We start from the raw sequence: 6,202 nt of genomic DNA, 5'->3' as shown, positions 1-6,202 counted from the left end.
ACTGTAGGGTGCTTATGGTGTTTTGAGTTTTTTTTTTTTTTTGTGTCCGTGTTCGAACGGTCTTCCCTTTTGAATCAACACTAGGATCTCACTTAGAAGCTGGGGCCAGTTCACGGGCCCTCTTGATGGAATAGTCAATAAGAAGTACTGCTGGGGTCGATAGTCACGCGATCGAGTGATCTAACGGGAAATTAGCGTCTACGCCTACATTCTAAGAGAAAAAAAAGAGTATGTGTGAATCTCTTAAGAGAGTTCTGATTTGCCGCATATACGACTCTTTTTAATGAAGCAAAGTGACTATATTAGTAAATCTGTGTCGGCACGCTCTGGAGAGTATTTTGACCCTCTTAGATAGAGTGAAGGAACTCTTATCTGAACGATCACATTACCACTCTTGAGGGAATCAGAATACTCTGCCTCGTAACACTGTTAAGGGATCTTCCTTTTTCAGCTTCTGCTTTCCAAAAGAGAACAAGTGAGAGGGCACCTTGACTCAGTTTTTCCTCTTTCTTAGTTTTACCTTCAGCCTTGTTGGATCGACGTGCTTCAAGTAGAATCTCTTCAAACGGGACGAAAGAAACCCCAGCAGGAGGAGGAGGCGGTGGAGGGGGCGGCTGCCAGTAGTCTGGATGGTGGGCAGGGTAGTGGTAGTGTAGCAGCCACATCGGTGGCGTCGTGGGGTGGTCGTGGTAGCCAGTCTCGTCTGGAGTGCCTCCGGTGAAAGGAAACAAGGCGTCAGAAAGTTGCGACGCCATCAATGGCCAACAACACAGCACATTTCTACCTATCAATTGTTAAATTTGGTACACTTATTGCTACGTTTTGAATGTCCAAAAGTTTGTTTTGCAGTCATTTTTTTTTTCAAACAAACATTGCTATGTCTTACATGAACTTCTTCCACCTGTGCGAAAAGCACACTGGAGTTGCTGTGTTGGAGAACCCTGACACAAACGGCTATAAATTGTGCACGTGAGCAGGCAAGAATACAAGCCTAAGAACGCTTACCTGGCAAGGGTGACTTAAGATCGTGAGGACCTGGACAAGAAAAAAAAATATATACGTTGCTTATACTTTTATTCATAACTGTGGAGTATGCGAGGCATGCAAAGGTCCTGCTATTCAACCCCAGCTAAGAGTAAGTCATATGTGGTCAACATTAAGCAATTGCAGAATTGTATACCCAGAGCTGGCATGATTCAAATGCGTCTCATTTTTCCATAAAGGGGCTTCGGAATGAAGTTTTTTTGCCCCTATTATGCTAGTTTGTCATTCATCGTAATCATAGTTCCAAATGATAGTTTTTGCTTCATTTATTTCACTGTATTAAGTTGATTCTAGTGCAGAAAATTGTTTTCTCAGGGGATCCGACAAACTGCATTTTGCACGCCAACATCTACAACAGAATGGTGTAGCAATAATAGATGAAGGTAAGTTATGTTCTCAGGTTGCCGTTGTGGTGATTCTGGTGCTACCCCTGTTGTATGATATCGTTCACGATGTGTTACGTTCACGCTGTGAATTAATGAAATCATAACTGTTCGAAATATCTTACGGAGTAAGCAACCAAGTTCCTCAGCTATCCGACCTGGTGTATCTCAACAAAAAACTCTGGTGTACCAGGAAACGCGGCCGCTCCAGCGATCAATATTATATTCGTGCTCTTTATGACTTCAATAAAATAATGCACCCACGTTCCTGAAGGGAAGCATGAAGAAATGCGAATGCATTGCGTAGCGTTCATAACAGCGTTTCGCACGGGAAAACCCAGTGTTAGAAAAATAATGTTTTTTTATTACACCAAGCAGCCAATAGCGCCGTTCGCCACAAGTGGTGTTTTTTCTGTCGTGAGGAACGCGGTACAGGTCTCCAGCTTTAGTAGCTAGCGTGCGCGGTTAAAAAGCGTGCACACATGCATCTGTTGCCGACAGCTGCCGACGCTGAAGCGTGACATGATGAGGGCTCCAGTTGCTAGGGGCGCGCGCGCCCGCCCGCAGCTGTTGCTATGGGAGAGCGTGGTCGATGGATCCCGACGGACGCCTGAGATATAGCCCGACTAAGAAATGCATTCGCATTTGAAATTCAACGCTGAAGATGTATACCCGCCAAGATAGGCTTCACGTGACAACGCCCCCAGTTGAACTTGCACAATTCCTGCTAGAGCCATGCACCCCCCTCACCCTCTTGAACCTTTTTGTTAAGAATATATGTAGACGTGCCTAATCTCCACTTGAGCAGTAATTGTCAGCCGTCCTTGCAAGCTTTAATTCAAATGTAGCCCATATGATGATGCACTCGGCGTAATTGCAACAAATTAAAATTACAAACGATGTAAGGCTAGCAGATAGCTCCTTTAGGATCCGGCCACGCACAACTCCTCAAAAAGCGCGCTTCCGAACACATGTGACGAACCGGTTTTGGTTCTCTGTATCGCCTGAAGGCGGAGTAAGCAGCGGGAACACAGCATGTACAAGGGTATCGCCCATCTGAAGATCTCTATTGATCTTTATCACCTCTTTTGATGAAAGGTCACAACTACAAATGAAGCCCCCTCACCCCCACCATCACCACCAATTCATGCTCGGCAGCCGCACGGAGTCGGGTCGCGTTAACATCTCTGCTTTAGCCGCACTCTCGTTTGCAGCCTTCACAAGCACATAAGTGACGCTACGATGAACAGGTAACGTGGCCTGGCTCATACCCCATGTTTATTCTAATCTGCACTTCTTCCTTCTCTGCCTCTACCAACCATCGCTTCATACCTCACATGATTCCCCTCCCCCAAAAAGATGGCACCGTTTATAACGTACAAAAAATTGAAGAACCCAATAATTAGACAATGTCCGAATTCGCAGTATCACGTCCCGACGGAGTTCCACAGCCTCTTTAAATCTTCAAGCCCGAGGGAGCAGTCCGGTGAACTCTACAACAACTCTGGTGCGCGAGGCTGACTGTTGCGCTCCGGACAGAGCGGGATACACGTGGATACTGACAGTACTGCTAGAACTCTTGTTCGGGCTGACCAAGGTTGGAACGCCTTGTTGCATCGGCAGCTTGGATGTCGTCGGGGTTGTATTTTTCGCCGTGAATGGTGCAATCCTGATGCTTCTTGCTTGCATGCTTTTCAACAGACTGTGATGGAGTGCCTGAGTGCTTGTGGTTTGCAAGCAGTGCTTCCGCGTCTTTTTCGGCGTTTTCTGTGGTGTTGTAGTCGGTGGAATAGCAGGCGCTGGGAGCGTTTCTGGTGACTTTTTTTTTGTCCGAAAGTGTCTGATGTCTTGTTGGCTTGGAGATCCTATTTTTCGATGTTCTTCAACTGGTGAACGCGCTTCCATTGAATTTGGCGTTCGCCGATGCCCTCGTTGCAGTCTCTCTCGTTGTTTTCTGAGTTTGTGAACTTCGTTTTGCTTGCTTTGCTGGTGCTGCTCAGGAGATGGCTGTAGTGGCGCCCCTTCTGGAATCGGGAATTCATTTCCTTCGAGGTTTGACGCGTCCTGTAGACACCTGATGCATGGTGAGCTGGTGTCTTGCTTATCGGGCATAGTTGGTAATACGCCATCATTATGCTCTTCAAAGACTTCGGTAAGGTGTTCCAGTATGGACGCTTCGGACAGACAGCTGCGTGTGAGGTTTGGTCTATGTATTACTTCTGCATTTTTTCGGTTCTTGGAGCTGTAAGCGCTGTATGGGGATACCACAGGTGACGTGGCATTACTAGGTTTTAACTGCAGATTTCGGCAAGTCTATGGTGTCGCAGAAACGACACGAAGCTCTTCAGGGGCTTCTTCGCAGTTCACTGCGAGTGGTTCTTGTGCCTGGTAGCTTGCGACGTTCGATGCGTCTGAGCTTTCTGCTTTGCTTCGACTGTCCAGTGTGTGTGCACCGCACGGTGATGAATGAACATGTCCGGAAAGAGCATGGCTTGACAGGATATTTTCGTGAAGCGTTAGGTCGTCTACCGAGGTCACGGCGTCCTTATGAGGCGAATGGTGAGCGATAGGAGCGCTTGCAAAACCGCGTGACAAAAACCCAGGTGGTGGACCACGTATGCGAGACGAAGAGTGAAGGGCATCAGGTGGTTGAGCAACGTCTCGGGTCATATGCTGAAGCGATGACTTCGGAAATGCTGACTTTCGCGCAGAAGGGAGGCGCGCTTTACGGTTAGGTTTTTCCCAATATACGCATCGCCTTCTGTAAGTAAACTCATGTGCCACTTCGTCTTGAGGCAGTTGTCGATGCGCGCTGGGCTTTCGAATAGTTGAGGACTGCTTAAATAATTGACGATAGTGTGCGGTTGTGTCTAGATGGTTGGCATTGAGCAGGTCTTGGTCATAGTCGTTAAAACGGGTAATCATCTCCTCTTTGATTTTTCGCCATGACTCGTCGTTCTCGAATATGTGGGTGAGGTAAAATTTAAATGCCTCACCGGTGACGTAGTCGCTGAAGTTCGTTACCATCTCACGTTCTGACCAAGATGCAGCGGTAGCGTGGAGCTCGAACACGTCGAACCAGTCTTGTACGGGTCCATCGTCCGCTGATCCGGTGTACTAAGGGATGTCAAGGTCGTCTGATGCTGCTGTCATGATGCTTGGTGGTCTTGGTAACCCGTGTTCGGTCACTGCGTCTCGCTGAGGTCTTCGATGATGATGGCCGGGCGATGAAGTGGTTGCGAGGTCTTCATCCTGTCAACTTGTCTGACGCTACGATGAACGGGTGACGTGGCATGGCTCATACCAACGCCGACTAAATTTCAAGGCCGAAAGGCGGCCGTGGTGCCGTCAGAGGGTGGGGGCCCAGTTACACCGCGAACGCGGCGGAAAGCCTGTGTTTCGTTCACGTTTTAGGAGAGCCAACGCTCCCGCTCTCGCAGCTGCTGCGGCTTGATTTGCCCGAATAAAAGTTGTGGAAAAAAAGTCTTACTGAGCATGCCCAGTGGGGCGACTGGGCCCCCAAGCTCTGACGTCACTGCGGCAGCCTTTCGGCCTTGAAATTTAGTCGGCGTTGCTCATACCACATGTTTATTCTAATCTGCACTTCTTCCTTCTCTGCCTCTACCAACCATCGCTTCATACCTCACACATATATCAAAGGACAGGGGACGGGGAGAGGTGTTCGGCACCGAGTTTGTCGTAACACGCAACATCCTCGAGTGTTTGTATAGTTTCTAACCCAATCAAATGACTAAACTTCTACCGTGCATGTGGGTTCTGAAAGACCTATTGAAAAGCGATGGATTTCGTAATCGAGAGCACTGACGCTGAGAACCAGTATTTGGTTGAGAGGTACTACACGCCATTGTATGCCATTTTATGAGCTTCTAAACCACGGTCTCTCCTCATCAAGTGGTCCCATGGGATGGCTTATGCTCTCCCATAGTGGAGTACCTGGTACTCTAAATCATTAACTTCTTCTAGACACAGTTCACGTGAATGAATGAGTGATCTTTGGGAAGTTGGCCGACACGTGTGAACACAGGAGACGTTATAAGAAGCCCCGTGAAAACAGCGTGTCTTGAGAGTACAGGGAGTAAAACACAAAAGAGTAGGCTTCTTCAAGTTGATTGAATATAAAATGCATGCCAATTTAGCAAACCGCGAAGAATCACGCACTTTTTTTCACACCAATTTGAACTTGTATACTTACGCAGGGAAGCTTGGTAGATCTCACTGAGAAGAGCTGCCGAGAAAATAAAGGTGATCGTACATCGTAAACAAATATTATAAAAAGAAAACAGAAAAATATAATCCCAATTTTTTTGTTTTTATTCTTCCATAAAGAAGCCTCGCGGTACGGAGAAGTTTCTTCCGGAGAGGCTTTAGTATTCGGTCATGCCGTGGAAGTAGGGTCACTCGGAGTATGTCCCCGGTTACGATTACACAAGTTCCAGCCCCACTCAGAAGACGTGCAAATGACAAGCAACAGTGGAACGCCGTTCTTTGTTTGTGCAACCTCTAAGGTCTTTGTAGAGCGGATACCTTCCGACAAATGACAACTTCGAATCTCAGAGCTCAGCATATATTATAAAACTTAAGGCTAAAAAAAAACGTGTTTTCCGACGCCTGTATCGACGTTCTCTGGCTTACCCATCTCGCTGTTCTAATTCTTGATGATGATGAGCAAAATGGAGTGCAGTAGTGTCTCTAATGATGATGATGACTTACGTCACCAGCTCACAGCCACCCTGGGAAATCAGCCATGAGGCGAA

General features: G+C 47.3%; 1 long non-coding RNA gene across 1 annotated transcript; it reads right to left on the bottom strand.

Annotated features, from left to right (window-relative positions):
- Positions 1-526: 526 nt before the first annotated feature.
- Positions 527-5,674, bottom strand: LOC142766909 (uncharacterized). Its single transcript, XR_012884652.1, has 3 exons — positions 5,641-5,674; positions 1,006-1,035; positions 527-703 (listed from the first exon to the last, which is right to left on the bottom strand). It is a non-coding gene; the product is annotated as an uncharacterized LOC142766909 (long non-coding RNA).
- Between the last annotated feature and the right edge of the window lie 528 nt (positions 5,675-6,202).

This window comes from Rhipicephalus microplus, chromosome 7, assembly GCF_043290135.1.
Source record: "Rhipicephalus microplus isolate Deutch F79 chromosome 7, USDA_Rmic, whole genome shotgun sequence".
In the NCBI taxonomy this organism is placed as follows: Eukaryota; Metazoa; Arthropoda; class Arachnida; order Ixodida; family Ixodidae; genus Rhipicephalus; species Rhipicephalus microplus.
This window is presented reverse-complemented; position numbering and strand designations above follow the sequence as displayed.